Raw genomic sequence first — 19,473 nt, forward strand, 5'->3', positions numbered from 1 at the left:
CATTGGACCATACAACTGCTCACCGGCCAAGATCGCGAACTTCCGCTCTCTGACCTCGGCACTGGTATTTTCTATATCTCAGATCTCAGGACCTTAGCGATCTCACTGACCTCTTCTTTGTGCAGGTATGGCGGGTGGTGAGGGTTCTAGAAAGCGGAAGAAGGACAAAGAGATCTCCCGGAAAATAAAGGAGATGAAGCGTTCGGAAATGCTTCGAACGCCTGGTCATGAACCTGGGGAAGTACAAGGGGACCTGCCTCAACCCTCGGGTCCGCCGACCACAGAAGTGGTCCGGTCTCCTCCTCGCCAAGAAGAGTCGCCTCCACCTCCTCCAGTTGTTTCTAGTGCGGAAGGGGGTCCTTCCCAATCTTCTGCGAGGGCCTCTTCTCGTGGCGCTCAGGTACTGATCGATTCCCTGAAGAATAACCGGACTATTCGGGAGAACCCCGGTCTTGCCAAAGTCTTGGGGTCTTTTCTATCTTCCTTCGGGAGGATCGGGACAGGCTATCCCCGAACAGCCTTGATGATATCTTGACTCAATCCATGAGCCTGAACGTGGAGTGCCTGGTGAATCAGACCATGGTTCGGGAAAAGGTTCAGCGTCTGGGTAAGGAGATCGGGAAGAAAAATCAGGAAGTGGCTTCCCTCCGATCCCAACTTGCATCCGCTCGGGATTACATATCTCAAGTTGAGGGGCGGGCGAAGTTCTATGAAGACAGAGTGGTCGAACAGAATCATATTCTGGCTGAAAGGGATCGTGCCCTCAGGGAAGTCGAGGCGCTCCAGGCCAATGATGCTTCTCAGGTCGCCCAACTTATCGAGGAGCTAAAGGCGAAAGACAAAGAGCTTAAGGAGAAAGATGAAGAGATGGTGACGGGAATAGCCGGAGCCTATGTGAATGCTCACAAGGACCTCTTGGTCGAACTCCAGAAGAATTACCCAGAGGAGGACTTCTCTTGGATGGCCGATCTGGCTCCTGGGGGCGACGATGAGGACAGTGAGGAGGAAGCCGAGGGTGAGAAAGAGATTGAGCAAAATGTAAATCAGGCTGGGGATGATCCTCCAGCTGAATAACTTGTACAAAAAATGAAATGAAATGGAATGTCTCTTTTGTTCAATGAATGGATGTGATTGGAAAATCTCTGAATTGCCTAAGTATTTGATTGTATGAGCATAGCGAAACAAGAACTAAATGCAATTATTAATCTAAGTATAAGAGATCAGAGAGCGCAATAAGCATGAGATCGGTGGGGAAGAAATGCTGAATGGGACTTGATTAAAATTGAAAATTTAACTCGAACACTTAAGATCGGAATCCTCATTAAACCGAACCAAAACCTTAGCTCTTAAACTTTCGAAAGGGAGATCGGCAATAAAACTGGTAAGAAAAGATCTAGTGCCAGTTCATTTCGTTTATCAGGAATATACTTGACGGGTCCTGAGTTTCGACAATGGGTTTGAGAGATCGGTGAGTGATAGACTGGTAAAGCTTTGACTGATGCGAGAACTTAACAATTTGATTTAATTCTTTGTGAGGAGAGATTGGAATTGTGACTGCCTATCAAAGAGGGATCGGAAATGTGATTAGCTGTCCAAAGGAGACTTAGTACCGGGGATCGGTTTCAAAGTTTTATTGATTTTGGGGATCGGCCAAAATATGGTGTCGACATTGATCGGTAAAGACAGTTATAACTCGATGAACACAACGAAAGGCATTTTGGTTATTTCACCCTCAGGGTTAAATTTTGACCTAAATGTCAATTAAAACGAGAAGATTAAAACTCATAAAATAAATTAAAATTATGAATTGTGTAATGGAAATGGGAAAAGAAAGAAAAGGAAATGAAAATAGAATTATTACATAAGCCTTATATAATTATGACACAAGCATGATATGAGCATGATGATAAAATGACTTCATTAAAATTTTATGTAATTACCATAGGATAAATATATGTATATGAAACAAATTAACATTAATTAAAAATCTATTTTCTTCCTCCAAAAATCTTCTTGGCTGAAACTCCATGGAAGAGTTCTTCCATGTTCTTTCAAGCTTCCAAGCTTGAATTTCCATGCTATTCCACCATAAAACCCCTAAATTACTTCACTAAAAATTCATCTCACACCTTGAGGAAGCTTTAGGCAGCCAAGAATTGGAGAGAATTTAAAGTTTTAGCAAGGTCAATTTGATTCAAATTTAGGTTAGTCCCTATTCTTCCTTCTTTCTTTCTGTAAACTTTGAATTTGAGTTAAGATGAGCTGATTTTGCATGAAAATTTAAGAAAATAATGAGTATGTGAGGGGACAAATTTTCGGCAGCCATGATAAAAGTTTGGATTTGATGAATTTTAATTGAATTGAATTGTCTATTAGAGTTGTTGGTGAGCATATATGATAGACAAGTTGATTTGGTATGTGTTTGCATGTAAGTTGATTATGGAAGTTAGGGTTTTGACCTAACTTTGCTAATTTTATATATGGCTTGAAATTGATGATGTTGAGATCAATTTTTGACTATTAGAAGCACTATGAATGTGAATTGAAGTTTGGGAGTTGGGTGGAATTGAAAATTAGGAGTGTTATTTTCATGCTGGATTTTTGGACCTATGAGTCCAGTATGGTTTTAAGGTTATAAGTAGAGTTGTGTTGCTCCAATTGGTATAAGGCCAATTGGAGATGAAACTAGGGTTATAATTCCATATTTTTCATGAAGATACCCTACCCAATAACTGAACTTAACCTAGCCTAAAATTGGCTTGAATCTGGGTTACCATATGCTGGACCTAGAAAAATGACCATATGAATGGTAAATGTTCAAATGGCCATAACTCACTCTAGGAAGGTCAGAATGACCTGATTCTTGAACCATTGGAAAGGTTAGACATAGGAGCATATTTTTCATGAAGAACATAGAGCCTAATTCTGCCCCTAACCTAATCAATTAGCTATAATAAATTAGATCAATAATTTTGTCAAGAATTAGAATTGACCTGAAATTCTAGATTTTTACCTACCGGACCAGTTTTGGCAAAGATGCCATAACTTGGTCCAAATAACTGAAAATCTAGTGAAACCAAAGCCAAAATTTCTATAAGACCTAGAACTACAACTTTGGTATTTTGACCAAAAGCCAGAACCTAATGGAACTTGGCCAAATTGTTAGAAAAATTTAGTATCCCAAATTCTGAAATTGGACTAAATAACCACTTGACCCCAGAATAGTATTTAGACCATATCTCCAACTAGGAAACTCCAAATAGGATGAGCCAAATTGTTCTTGAAACCTAAGAGACAGGGCTCCAAGTTTGATTTAGGAATCTTCTTCAAATTTTGAGTGTAAGAACCCTAAAATGGGAACCAAATACACTGACCTGAATCTGAAATCCTGAAGGCATAGGGTTCATGAGTCTAGGTTAGTCAATTAGCTATAACTCACCCTACATAACTTGAAAAATTTTGATTCTTGAACTTAAGTGACCCTAAGATATAGGAGAACAACTCATATGAAGAACATTAGGCCTAAAATTGACTGTAGCATGCCCAAATGACTAGAAAAGTTTTGACTCCAGAATCTACCTGGTTCTGGAACCAGAAAGAGGCACTGAACCAGTTTTAATAATTTGACCATAACTTGAGTTCTAAAACTCCAAATGACATGATTCAAAAAGAATAACAAAGATAAGACATAGAGGAACAACTTCTGTGAAAGAAGTGTGGCCAAACAGTAACTATAACTTGACCAATTGGCTAGGTGAATTTAAGACACTAATTCTAGATTCATGAAATCCTTTACAAAATGACCTAAGTTGCAAATGTTATTCACTCTACATGAGTTGATGAACATATATGAGATGTTATTATATACTGGGGGCTTATGTTTCCCATTACAAGTGACATGAAAATGCTATGAATACAATTACTACCTAATATGAAATAATGAAACTATAAGTACTTAATAATACCACTTTGCCCAAAATATACCTAGACTTACGTATATAGCTTAGATCGATTAGTACACCAATTAGGGATTACAGATTGCAGTATTGCCCAGGGAAATAATCATTAGTAGACAATATATGTCTGATATGGTTGTTCTATAGGCTTTATGCCTGCCCATTGGCCATTGTGCCTATTATGATTTCTGGCTTCATGCTTGCCCGTTGGCTTTATGCCTGACATGACAAATGTATACATGTTAGACATACGGATGTTTAACTAGTATACTCCCTTGTATCCAGTCTTTATAGTTTGTTATAGGTTACTTGGGCACAGATATGAGTAATAAGCCTTAAATTTAAATAATTACATGAAGAGATCACTGATATGAATTTAATAAGACTGAACATGAAATAAGTGAACAGAAAAGATCCTGATAAACTTAATTGCTCCCAAAGTCCAGTAAACATGTAAATGACTTAAAATGTTTGGATTTACATTTCTTTATAAAATGATTCATAGAATAATTATCTTTAATTATTTAGTTTATTTTCCTTTTATTTTATGCACCACTAAGCAATTCGCTTAGCGCGTTGGTTTTACCACGTATAGGTATTAGAGACCACAAGCAGTAGCAGTGGTAGGGACAGATAGGGATTGCATTAGATCTACTTAGTGTGGGTGTCACCTCAGACATTTATTTTTGGTAGGGCCCATATGTATGCTTAGATTTTGTATTTTGCTTATTGTACATAAGTAAATGACGTAAATCATTTTGAGACATGTAATTAAATTTTGGGATTGTACATAATTTATAAAGTATTGTATATAAATTTTATATGAATGAATAAAATATATTTTCTTAAAAATTATATAAGAAACGATATGATATAATGCATGGGAAATTGATATGAGCAATGATGTAATATATGAAAATATGAAATGGATATAAACTGTTTTTAACAGGCAAATAGTGAAACCCACCATAAGCTAATAAAAATAAAGAAGACTCTATCCGGGTCTCCATAAAAATGAAATGTGACAAAAGAAAAAAATTTCTACACATGGATGATATAAATAAATGGACATTAAACAAATAATGTACATGAAAAGATAAGATAGAGTGCTCCGGCACTGAATGTGACATGCCTTGCTCAGCTACATTGTAGATCAGGTGAAGGGTGTCACAGGAGCTAAAGTAATTAAGGTTCTACTTTGGATAAGATAAAAGAGATGAATTAAAAAGTAAACTGAATAGCCAAGAATAGGACAAGATTAGGAAGATCAAAGTGAGGTATAAAGTACATAAAGTGCCATCCTGAGCAAGGTAGATAGGATGAGCTGAAAGGTAATATTAAAAAGCCCAGAACGAGATTACATGAGTAAGGATAACTGTCAAAATATAGAAACCAGAAGTGTAAGACTTAGAATAGGTCATAGTTCAGGCAGTGTCAGGAGCCAAAACAAGGAGTCGAGAGTTGCAGGACATGGATCAAACCCTGTCTATTCTTATTCCCAAGATGGTGTAGGTAGCAATGGGATAAGATTCCTTTAGCCTATTAACAGTATGAGAAGAGTTAGGCAAGGAATGCAACCTGAGCAAGTTGCGATTAGATAGTATTCAATGGTCTCCTGAACTATCTTGTCAGACTGACGGACGATGCTAGTAAATAGTGGGTTGATTAAGATTAATGTAATGGATCGTATAGGTATGATGAGAAAATAGAAGAGTAGGAAATGACACATAGGCATTAGGTTGGACTATAGATATAAGGAAAGGGTAATTAAAGGATTGTTGTGAATTTCAAGCAAATGTCTTAAGTGTGATCAACAGAGTCACTTTGCAGTAAGGCAATAATGACAGAATAACAGTAGGGGTAGAATGGGAAGCGACAGGTATAGGTGGTTATAAATCACTAGAAGGTGCAAGGATCGAAATAATGATTATAGGTAAGGGCGAAATTAGTACTGGAAGAATCTATTGGTGAGAGATATCTTTCAGAATACAACAAAAGTTAGAGGCACAATACAAATCATGATAGGAATGAAATGCAGAACTAGTATAAGCAAAGTTAAAAAAATTATAAAATGTTATGTTAGGAAGGATGGTGGTACAGTAGAGGGTTGATGCGGCTGATACCCTATAAGTAGAGAATAATTTCGCAAGGAGATGATAAAAGCTAAAGAAAAAGACCAAGAGACATGGGTTACACATTATTATATGGAATCGTATGTGGTAGATTGTAAGAGCATATTGTGACACCCCTTACCTGACTACAGTGTAGCCGAGCAAGTTATGCCACTCAGTGTGCCGGAGCACCAATTCATAGTTCTATTACAATTTATCCCTTTTAAATCATTTGTTTACAATTTTTGATAAATCTAAATTTTTATGCAATTTTTATAGAAAATCCGGCAGAGTGCCGGCTGTAAATTGGAAAAACAGTTCTTCTGAACCTGTTTAAAAACACTTCCAATAATTTCCAATCATTCACAAGCTCCATTTGTATCACATCAATTTACAATAATTTCTTAATAATTCCTCTATTTGTCATTCATTCATTTCACATCATCATTAGACTCAAATCATAAATAAATTCTCATATGTTATTTATAATCACAAATTATAAGTACTTACATTAATACAAAATTATATTACATTTGTTTCAAATACACATGATAAAATAAGAGTTTAATTACAAAATTTACAAAAATCATAAAATATAAAATGGGACCCAGTTTCCTACAAATGCACTGTAGTCTGTGAGGTGACACGGACACTATGCAGAACTGTGAACGGCCTTACCCAATCTGTGGTCTACTGGGCCCTCTGTCTAAATCTTCAGTACCAACGCGTTGCAAAAGCGACGCACTAAGCATAAAGCTTAGTGGTGCCAATAATACAAGAAAATATAATATGCAAATAAAAATAATAATTTCCTAGCTATTGTGTTCATAAGAAATGAATAATTACTAACTTATTATTTAGTCGAGGGCTAATTATGTTTTATGACATTAACTTCTTCATGCATTTTGTTAATTATTTTCTTCATGATCTTGAGCTTCTTTGTATTTTATTGTAATCATTCCTGATATTTAATTTTCGTATTTTCTTTAATAATCAGTTCAATTACAGTTATACTTTTCCATGCCCAAGTAACCTATACAAATTGACCGGACTGGATAAACGGGTAAACTAGCACTGGGTACCAGGTACCTCGGGCCGTCACACCATCGGTCACAATGTGTCTCCCGGTGTGCAAACAGAATGGCTAATAAGCCATAAGAGCAATAAGGCATAAAGTCAAGTAAAACATCATAATCAGTATAGCCATAGGCTATCACATCACATAATGGCAATGAAGCCATACATCATACGCAAGATCTTGCTATCAAAACCCTATTGGCATGCCAACCTATCCAAACCAATCACATTAGGCCTACTAGGGCATTTTGCACTTTTAAGTTTCACAATTTTTGAATTTCAAGTTTGAATATTACTATTCATTTCATTAGTCAACTAAAATGTTGACTTTTGCATAGACAATAGGTACATTGGTTTTAATACTCCCAACATACCACATTTTGCATTCAAAATTTGTTGGTATTGGTTGCCAATACCATTTATAAGTTTAAAGTTAATTGAGCAGAATTTTCAGTTTTTATACCTTATCTTTACTGTTCCATTAGTCATTTTTGCAGTGGGAATTTGGCAAAATGATCAACATGAAAGTTGTTCCTTATTTTGTCTAGTTTAATTTCTTTTTTTGAATCACTCCATTTGGAGTTTTTTTAGCTCAAGTTATGGTCCAAAAACCACAACTGGCCGGATTGGAATTTTTCTGGACTGACCATATCTACGGCAAAAGGAATGAGTGATTGCAACTCCCTTGTTGGATAGGTTCTGGTCATAATTTGGGGTATGTTTCTTCATGAAAGTTGTTGGTCTATATCTTATCTTGTTGCTGGTAAAATTTCAGGTCAATTGGACCTTTCTACATTGAGTTATGACCATTGTTCATTTGGTCATTCTGCAGAAACAGCCTGCAGGTCACCCGGATTTGAGCAAGCTTTTGCTCCACTTGGTTTGGTTTTATGGACATGATTTCTTCACCAAAGTTGTGCCATTATGTGTCTAGTTTCATGTCCACTTGGCTTTGTACCAATTGAACCCATAAAATTCAATTCTCTTAATTTCACCCTCATTTCATACTCCACATGATATATATATACAAAGTTTTAAGGATGAATTAGCACTAACCTTTTTGAAACCAACCTTGAGCTCGTTATTCTTCAAGATTTCTCCTAGAACCATAATAATCATAATCAATTATAACTTCACTTTCCTAAATTAAATATCCAATAAAAATTCAACAGCATTTCCCCTTAAATTGGACTAAACTCCTATCATAAATCTTAAATCCACAACCACCCATTAATACCCAATCTGGTAGCTTGTGCATTCAAATTTATATATAATGATCTAACCGTTAGATAAATCCCAAATTTTAACCATATATTCAAGACATCCCTATACAATATCAGTAAAAATTTTAGCATCAAATAATCTCTATATCATGAGATATCAAAACATTCATTCAACCCTTCAAAATCTGAATTTTTGCAGAAATCAGTCTTACTCAGATAGCTCATGCAAAACAATTTATATCTCATAAACCACAAGTCTAAAATTCACCAAATTTTAACCCAGCAGCCTCAACATCCCAAATATCATTTGTACCAAATTTCATAATTTTATAAGCATCCTAACTATTTATTTTTCTCAAATTTCAGTAGCCAAAATTCAGAATTCAACCTACAGACAGCCTGTATTCAACAATATATTTCTCCAAATCCAACCGTTGAAAAATCACCAAATTTTAACCATAACTTCAAAACATACATACCTCAAACATATCCAAAAATCAGCCGTAGATATTGAGCCAAACTCACCTGGACGGAAGAGAAACTTGCTGCCCTGTTGAACCCCTGTTTTTGCTACTGTTCATCTCCTTCTCCTTCTTCCTTTCTTTCTTTCTTTTCCTTTTCTCTCTCTTTCTCTCTTGATTCAGCCCATATGAAGAAGGAAACTGCTGGTTTCTTTTGTTTTTATCTCATTTTTGCTTCATTTTTATCCCTTTTATTTATTTTGTCAAGTGGTGATTGGGTGGGAGTGCTTAGTGACATAAGCATGAGGTCAAAATTATAATTTTAATTCATTTTCTTTTCTTTTCATCTCTACTCATTTCCAATTTAATTTTTAGCAATATTTATTCATATTTTAGATCATAATAATTATTTGCTTAACTGGACAAGTCGGCCAAAAATCATCTCTAAAGACGAAATGACCAAAATGCCCTCCGTTTGGCTTAACGGGCCAAAATTGTCTGTACCGATTGAAAAATTTTTCTAAATATTTTCTTGGCATTCTAATACCATAGGAACCTCAATGACCATTCTCTGGAGTCCCAAAAATTATTTTGTGAATTTTTCCCCCGGTCTAAGGCTCCTAGGTGCGAGAACCGCAACTTCCCACTAGGTTACCCATCGCTAGGGCACCGACTCATTTAATTTGGTTGTATTTTATTTCTAAAATTTTTTTCTAAATTTTTCTTATTAATATTTGAGTTAATTATAGTTCCTCACTTTAGTTTAAATATATATTATTTATTTATTTTTATTATTTTTTTTTTGGACGTTTTAGCTGTCCGGACCGACACTGGTCACCGGAACAGTAGACTGTACGGACTAGCTAAAATAAGGATGTTACAGATATTCTCTTCCTCTTCAAATTTAACTCATGCTTTTGGTTCTAGAGGGTTATATAAGGAGTGCAAACTGAGTCAAAGTGACCTAATTATTTGAGAGTTTGGTAAGTACCAGTTCATACACAATCCCTTGATGTAAAAATGATGGTAAGTGCATACCTAATGTTAAGTATGAAAGGATGATTAGAGTAGTGACAGGAGTTAAATCGAGTTAGTTACCAGGGTTTGCAACCCTTCTGAACTATAAGTCGAAGGAAGTACTATTTGTGGATGAGTTTTAGTAGATGAAATTATTGCTGATGGATAAACTTGAGTGTCACACCTTACCCCTCTGTAAGGCATAACATGATCCCGTAGTATACCTAATGAATTACCGACTCTGTCTGCCAATAACCCATTAAATACAGTACAAAGGATTTTAAAACAATTTTTTTACTTTTTGAACGTGGTGAGCTTTTATAGCAGGTATTAAAAACATTTAATTAAAGTTTAATAACTAGTTAGAATTTTTATCCATTTTTATTTTTACGCAAATTTTGAAAAAATTTCAGCAGTGTCGTCTATATTTAGGAAAAATAGTTCTTCAAATACCTGTAAAAACACTTCCAATAATTCATTTCATTAAAATCAACCACTACCACAACACAAATCAACATCATTTCTCCCAACTTCATAATCCAAAACAATTCTTAATTCAATTGTCTTCAAAAATAATACTAAATACCTTCATTCATTTTTCGTTAAAGAAAAATCAATTTACATTTATCATCCCAAAATTTACATTAGAAAATCCAAAAGAATATTATTATAAAATCTATACAACTGCTCAAGACCAGTTTATACATGTACATATATTTACATACACCAAAATAACATTACAATCAGGGTATAAAATTATACCCGACAAAATCTAAATGATGTAGCTCCGAGATCCTTAGCAGCTCACTCTGTTGCTCCACTAGTCTCTCTCTATCTGCGATAGCAATAAACAGCCATCGCTAAGTACTATGACTCAGTGGTGCACAACATACTAAAATAACATTTTATGTATAATTCAAATCACATTTATTCAAATATGGTACTAAAATGAAAAAAAGATACAAAACATAATTTATAAATTTTTAGTCCAAACAATCTTATTTAGGAAGTGTCAAAACGAATTTCATAAAAACACACAGTTATATCATGCCATCAGAACAATGTTCATTTCAATAGCCGGAGGCTTATGAGGAATCACAAGGCTAGCTATCTCAATCTATGGGTACCCATTCAATTTCTTCCTCTATTGACACACACCTCAACACTTTAGCCAGAAAGGGAATTAAAATTCAAAACTAATTCCTCTCACTAGTCATACTAGTGAGGCATTCAAATATATAGTCATAACACTATGGTTTCAAAACTATCTTAGCAATTTACTAAACATTTATTACCAATTCAAATACATACAATTAAACTTTCAACAATTTAAGTCAAAAGCATAATATACATTTCAATTACCATTTTGCAATATAAGTAAATCACAATTCATTTCATGCACTTTACAAAGAAATTTTAAAGAATATTTATGTTGTGCACAAACCTTATGCGAGTCGCCTCTTGGCCTTGACTCGTTGCCTCGGGTTCTTTCTCGGTATTCTTTTCAACTGAAACACACAATTTTACAGTGTTTTAGTATCATAATTTATCATAAATCCACTAAAGAATTTCAAATCTATTTATATCTAGCTTTAATATGCTTATCTTGACGTTCTTTAAAATTTGTATTTCGGGGTTACTATTTATGACACTATTCAAGTCAAATTATTGACTTTCTCATGCTTAATAGCTATGGGAATTTTAATTTTACCCACATACCACATTTTGGTTACCTAATTTGTTGGTTTTGGTTGTTTCCTCAAATTTTAAGTCTCTTAGGTGAAATTTTCAAATTTCAGATTTGGTGTCCTGTTTTGTATTGTTCCATTGGTCAAGTTTCTGTTGAAATTTGGCTAAGTTTTCTTCATAGAAGTTGTTCCTTATTGTCTTAACTTTATTTTCCTTTTTGAATCACTCCATTTGGAGTTTTTTTAGCCCAAGATATGACTATTTGAATGGGGATGGCCGGATTTGGTGTTACCCAGAATTCTGGACATTTTCTAGATATGGTGTGTTGATTGCAGGTGACTTTTGAGATAGGTTATGGTCAAAATTTGGGTTTTCTTCATGAAAGTTGTAGGGCTATGTCTTAGCTTTCTATCGGTATAAGATTCAGGTCATTTGCACCTTCCTAGGCCAAGTTATGGTCATTTAAGTAACTACTGTTCATTTGGTCATTTTTGTACAGGACAGTGTGCCCAAATCCGGATTTAGCCTAATTGTTCACTAAGTTATGGTCATTTTCTAGGCATGATTCCTAAATGAAAAATGGTCTATTTTGTGTCTAGTTTCATTCTCAATTGGCCTCACACCAATTGGATTGGTAAAGTTTTAGTTTTGGTCCCTGAAAGGAACCTAGATCAAGCTATCAGCATACTGACCCTAACCAATCCGAATTGAAACTTAGTTCTAACAATTCACACACACCACAAATGGTCACAATTGAACATTTCTCAACTCAAGTAAGGTCAACTACATCAATTGACCGATTCTCAAATTTTTTTCAAATTTTTCACATGCTCAAAACCCTAGTTAGACATTTGTATAGTTCAATGCAATACCTAATTCACCTTAAACAACCATTTCACTTCCATCAAATTCATGATATTTATCCACCCTCATAAGCTGGCCGAATTCCATATTACTCCCCCAATAAGTGTTTTCTTTTGATTTTAAGTTAAGATCTAAGCTACTTACACTAAAAACATAAGTATTAAACATAAATTTTCAATTCAAACCACTAACCTTTCTTTGGTGTTCAACTCTTCAATTTCCCTCCTTATTTCTTCTTTCTTTCTTGCTCAATCACCTTCTCAAATGAATTTATCAAGTTCTAATGGATTAATTTGGGGTCAAAGTAGGTTCAAGTGGTTGGAACCAAGCTTGGATTCAAGCTTTCATGGTGGGTCTTCAATGGTGGTGAGAGAGAGGAAGTCGGCACACTTGGGTGGAGAAGAAGAGTGATTTGTTTTTTTTTTGAATTTTATGTCTTTTAGTCTTATTTGACTTGGTCAATTAAGGTGGGGAAAATAAAATTGCATTTTGACATCATTCATGATGTCATCTAATGATGTAAGCATGATGTAAATAAACTTTCCTTTTTTTCTTTTTCTTTTGCATTTATTTTTCTATTAGTTCTTTAATTTAATTCTTAATCCCAAAATTTTCTTTTCTCTGATTTTATTGGACAGTTAGGTCAGGAGTCAGCTCTAGGGGTGAATTGACCAAATTGCCCTTCGCAGGTTCAATCCGGTTTGCAAGTTATTCGATATTTCTTTCAGATCCCTGACATAATTATTTAACTTGCTTAACAACTTTTTTTCATGATTTTCTCCTTTCCACTGTGTTCGCAATAGTCCTAAGGACCGCGACGTTACATTTTCTGATTCGAAATTTGAGTTAAGACTGACCTCGTAGTCACTTCCCTAGAAGGTTACCCAACGCTGTGACTCTCGGCTAATTTAACTTTTTATGCTTTATTTTTCTTCTTTATACTTAACTATTTGGTAATTACTAATTATTTGCATTCAGGGCTTATCTAGGTGTCTTAGACATGATTCTAATTCTCTTAATTATCTGGACTGACACCAGTCATCAGAACAGTAAAATATACCAGGCTATGTAAATAGGGGTGTTACATTGAGTTTGAAGTTTGGAAAGCTGTGGGCAGTAAATAAGGCTATGTCAAGGAGAATGAATACATGAAATATCTTGTCTGAAATTATAGCATAGCACACATTTCCCACAACCATGTTATTTTAGGTAGAACTTATAGTTTTAAGGGCTCCTATCTAATCATGATGAGTGATTTCCTGTAAAGGGTAGTAGGGAATGATAATATTCTGATGGTTAAGTTGGGAAAGGAGACACAAAGAGTGTCACACCCTGCTCCTTTGTAAGGCATAACATGATCCCGTAGTACACCTAACGAATTATTGTACTTCGCCTACTGGTAACCCATTAAATATACTACAATGGATTTTAAAATAATTTCTATACATTTTTAAGCTGGTGGGTAAATTCTTTTCACAAATATTAAAACTTTTAATTGACATTAAGTCACAAATCAAATTTTTGGATATTTAAAACTATCACAATTTTTACAAAAATTTCGGTAGAGTACCGGCTTTATTTTGAGAAAATAGTTTTTCAAAACCTGAAAAGAAACACACTTCTAATATTTTTACTCAACCATAACTCCAATACAAATCCATTGTGACACCCCTTACCCGTCTATAGTATAGCTAAGCAAGATATGCCACACAGTGTAACACCTCTATTTGTATAGCCTGGTATATTTCACTGTTCCGGTGACTGGTGTCGGTCCAGATAATTAAGAGGATTAAAACCACATCTAAGATAGCTAGATAAGCCTTGAAAATAAATAATTAGTAATTGTCAAATAGTTAAGTATAAATAAGAAAAACAAAACACAAGAAGTTAAATGAGCCGAGAGTCACAGCAATGGGTGACCTTCTCGGGAAGGACTGTGAGGTCGATTTAAACTTGAAATTCAAATCATAAAATGTGATGCCGCAGTCCTTAGAACTATTGCGAACATGGTGGAAAAGAGAAAATTACGAAAAAGAATTGTTAAGCAGGTCAAATAATTAGGTCAGGGATCCGGAAGAAATATAGAATTACTTGCAAACCGGAGTGAACCGGCGAGGGGCAATTTGGTCAATTCACCCCTAGAGCTGACTCCTGACCTAATTGTCCAATAAAATCAGAGAAAAGAAAATTTCGAGATTAAGAATTAAATTAAAGAAGTAAATGGAAAATAAATAAAAAAGAAATGAAAAATCCAAAAAAAAATCAAAAGTTATGACATCATGCATGACATAAGCATGATGCAATAAATTTTTATTTTTAAAATTTGAAATTTTGGGATAATTTCTAACAATTAAAAGACAAATTAATAAAAGAAAAAAATTGGTCTTCTTTTCTATCTTCAACCCGTCTACCCTCTCTCTCTCCCATCTCTTTCATTTCTCTCATAAAACCTCCATTGAAGCCCACCTAAAGCCCTCTTAAACCCTAAATTTTTCCATGAAATCCCTACATCCATTAACTAAAACTTGTGCTTGAGCTTTGATAAGAAGATTGGGAGTAAATAAATTAAGTAAAGTTTGAAGAATTGGAGATATAAATTCTACTCACTTAAGGTAAGCTAATCCAACCTTTCTTTTTAGTATACATGATTGATTTAGGGTATAAATGGATGAGATTATATGAAGAAATTGGAAAAATTTCATGATTAGGAAGAGAAGGAAATTTGGCCAGCCATGGTACCTTGGAGTTTTGATATGTTCAATTTAAATTAGACATGAATTTGAACTTGATTAAGGTTGAATATGTGATTAGTATAGTGAATTGGATATGAATTAATCGATTGCATGATTAGGGTTCTTGACCTATGTGAAAAAAATTGACGAAAAATTTGAAAATTGGCCAAATGATGTTATTGACCTTACTTGAGTTGAGAAATGGTCAAGTGTGACCATTTGTGGTGTGTATAAAGTGTTGGAACCAAGTTTAAATTTGGGTTGGTTATGGTTAATCTGCAGACAGCTTGACCTAGGTCCCTTTTAGGGACCAAAACTGAAAATTTACCAACCCACTTGGTATGAGACTAATTGGGAGTGAAACTAAATACAAAATGACACATTTTTCATTTAGGAATCTGAAGGAACGGAAGCGTGAAAAACACAAGTTTATACCATTGAATTAAAAAATTTTCGCCTAGGGTCACATGCATCATGCAAGATTTATTTTTAACTATTTGATTTCAATGATAAATAGCATATTAAAACTCTTTTAGTATGTTTTTGGATCTGTATTAGCCATTTAAGATTTTAAAATTAATCAAATTAATTTTAGAACCCTAGATTAAATCAAGAACGATTACATTAACCTCTTGATGCACTGCAACATATTTGCGCCTTTGAGATTCATCTTCAGGACACCAAATGTTGTCCCTCTAGCTTGTCCACACCAAGAACACCTATGGCAGCCCTTGAACAGCTTCTAAAGCTTTTTCTATTAATTAGAAATTCAAGTTATGCCTTTTAAGAGATTAAAGATGTAAACAGGACACTAGAAATAATTTCTAGTATTTTTAATTCAAGAGATTGATGGCTAATCTCTTATTGATGAGAGATGAAGAGGAAGAGAGGGAGAGCTTCAAAATGGCATAACAAAGGAGTGTGGCTGCTGGTTGCCTTTATTTTTAATTCATAACAACACTTATATAGCTAGGTTAACACATTAAACCCTTGCCACATGTCACCCTTTGATTAGCTCTAGGTTTAAGTGACCCAATCACATTGTTCCAAGTGTCAAACCTATATTTAATCTTAATTTTAATCATCTTACATAATTAAAAAATATTTGGCAAGCTTATGTGTAATCCCATGTGTCACCATCTCATGGTGCCACGTGTCACACTGTGAAATGACCAAAATGCCTCTGTGTCTTAATTTTGAGTTCTCAACCCAAAATAATTATTTCTCTTCTTCTCATCAATTTATATCAAATATAAATTAATTAATTAATCTCTATTAATTAATTTCATATTAATTAAATTCATATTTAAACACTTTAAATATAAATTTAACTTATACTATACATCTAATAATCTAGATTTGGTTTCAAGTCACGCTAGGGACTTTGCAATCTAATTGCAAACTAAACCTATTTAATTAATCAAATAAACTCTTTAATTAATTAATTAAATCATATTTAATTAGGTGATAACTTGTGTATGTGTGTGACTTACTAGGCTCATCACTAATTGGCAATGAGATCTGATATCAACTCTTAATACCATCATAACTCTTTCTTACCATAAATGAATTCTCTAAATCATTTTATGCACCTTATAGACCATGGTTAACACCTAGCATAGCATGCCATGGCCACCTAATTAGTAATAAGATTTACCTTAAATGAACATATAATCATATGTTACCATGCACTGGAATCTCTCTGTTACAAAATCCCAAGTCAAGCTGGAGTCATGGTTTATGTCAAACTCCATTTGCTATGAATATTATGTTCTCTTTTAATTCCAGTTCTTGATTAAAAAGATTTTTCTCATCAGAAACTCTTTTCTAAATAAATCTATCTGTCCTGGCCAGGAACTTGAAACATCAAGAACAATTAAATGAACATAGGATTTTATCTCTATTTACTTGGAGGAACAGATTCCATCTTGATTAACACCTACCTCCATATATAACTAGTAGGAGCCAACACATGCCCGTATACCCATACACAGTACAAGTATGAAAGCAGTATCAAACTCAAACTACCTATATACAAGATAACTGTGCTATCTCATGTCTAAAGATTATATGCACTGATATGATTTATGACAAAACATTGACAAGAGTAAACTCCATGCGCTTGTCATAAGTGTCACTGGTTCGGCCTACTTATCATATATAAGTGCCTATCATGTTTGTCATATGGCATGAGACTCACCATTCCATCTTATTTATATCTCATATAAATAACTTGGGAACAAACATAAATACAATTTTTCTGGATAAGTCATGTCCTTATTATGATGTATCCTCGATTGTGAACCTATTTATGATACTTTGTACTAGAAATACTGTCACTCATATTCTTAACAACTTAAGAATAGAATTTCTAACAAAATATCAATGGACCTTTTCTATTACACATAAATATCTTATGTAAACGGAAAAGTGGAAATGCCTTTTATTAATAAAAACATGTACAAGATACATACTAAATGATATGCTCTAGGGCATACTACTAACAATCTCCCACTAGCATTAGAGCCATTCATTACAATATCTTAGACCCATCTTCTCAAGACGTCGGTCTAACTGTGCTTGTGACAAAGGCTTAGTGAATGGATCAGTTAGATTTTCAGCTGATGTTATTTTCTGCATGGCTATATCACCTTGCCCAACTATTTCTCTGATAATGTGGTAGTGCCTTTCTATGTGTTTGGATTTCTGGTGAGACCTTGGTTCCTTAGCCTGTATGACTACTCCATTATTGTCACAGTGTAGTGGAACTGCTGACTCAATGGAAGGAACTACTACAAGTTCTGTCACGAGCTTCTTTATCCAAATAGCTTCCTTTACAGCATCTAATGCAGCAATATACTCAGCCTCTGTAGTGGAATCTGCAGTCGTGCTATGTTTGGAACTCTTCCAACTGACTGCACTTCCATTACAAATGAACACATATCCAGAGGTAGACTTTCTATCATCGATATCTGATTGGAAATCAGAATCAGTATAACCATCCAGTTGCAAGTCTCCACCTCCATAGATCAAGAATAAATCGTTAGTTCTTCTCAAGTGCTTAAGGATATTCTTGACAGCTATCCAGTGTTCCAAACCTAGATTAGATTACCTGCTAGTCAAACTAACAGCATATGCAATATCTGGCCTAGTACACAACATTGCATACATTAAACTTCCAATAGCCGAAGCATATGGAATCCTAGCCATTTTATCTCTTTCTTCAGGTGTCTTTGGAGATATCTCTTTAGAAAGATGGATACCATGTCTCACTGGTAACAATCCTCTCTTGGAATCAAGCATGTTAAACCTCTTTAACACCTTTTCCAAGTATAGACTTTGGGATAAACCAATTATTCTTTTCGCTCTATCTCTATAGATGTGAATCCCAAGAATATAAGTTGCCTCCTCTAAGTCTTTCATGGAGAATGTATTTGAGAACCATACCTTTATAGTTGTCAACATACCGATGTCATTACCCATCAATAGTATGTCATCCACATATAAGACAAGGAAAGTGATAGCACTGTCACTAACCTTCTTATATACACATGGCTCATCCTCATTTTTGATAAAACCAAAAGATTTAATGGCTTCATCAAAACGGATGTTCCAACTCTTCGAAGCTTGTTTCAACCCATAAATGGATCGCTTTAGCTTGCATACCTTGGAACCATCTTGGGATTCAAAACCACTAGGTTGTTCCATGAAAATGTTTTCTTCAATGTATCCATTGAGAAAAGCTGTTTTGACATCTATTTGCCAAATCTCATAATCATGGTATGCAGCTATTGCTAATAGAATCCTAATTGATTTAAGCATGGCAACAGGCGAGAAAGTCTCCTCATAGTTGATTCCTTGCCTTTGGCAAAACCCTTTCGCTACTAGCCTTGCCTTATAGGTCTCTACCTTTCCATCAGAACCAATTTTCTTCTTGAAAACCCATTTGTTCCCTATAAGTACAATACCTTCAGGTGGGTCAACAAGATCCCAAACCTGATTCTTATATATGGAATCAATCTCAAATTTCATAGCATCAATCCATTTTGAAGAGTCTATATCTGATATAGCTTCTTCATAGGTAAGTGGATCATCTCCATGATCTAATTCTTCATGAGTAGACAACTCTTGTTCTTCTTTATGAAGGAAACCACATCTCACTGGTGGGTGAGATACCCTAGTTGTTCTACGAGGAATAGCTGTAGATGTTTCATCAATGGGTGTAGGTTGACTAGATGGATCTATATCCATCTGATTTGTTGGTTGATCAGAATTCTCCAATTCCAACTCTATCTGCCTTCCTTTGCCTCCTTCTTGAACAAACTGTTGTTCAAGAAATGTGG

This window comes from Hevea brasiliensis, chromosome 8, assembly GCF_030052815.1.
Source record: "Hevea brasiliensis isolate MT/VB/25A 57/8 chromosome 8, ASM3005281v1, whole genome shotgun sequence".
Lineage (NCBI taxonomy): Eukaryota > Viridiplantae > Streptophyta > Magnoliopsida > Malpighiales > Euphorbiaceae > Hevea > Hevea brasiliensis.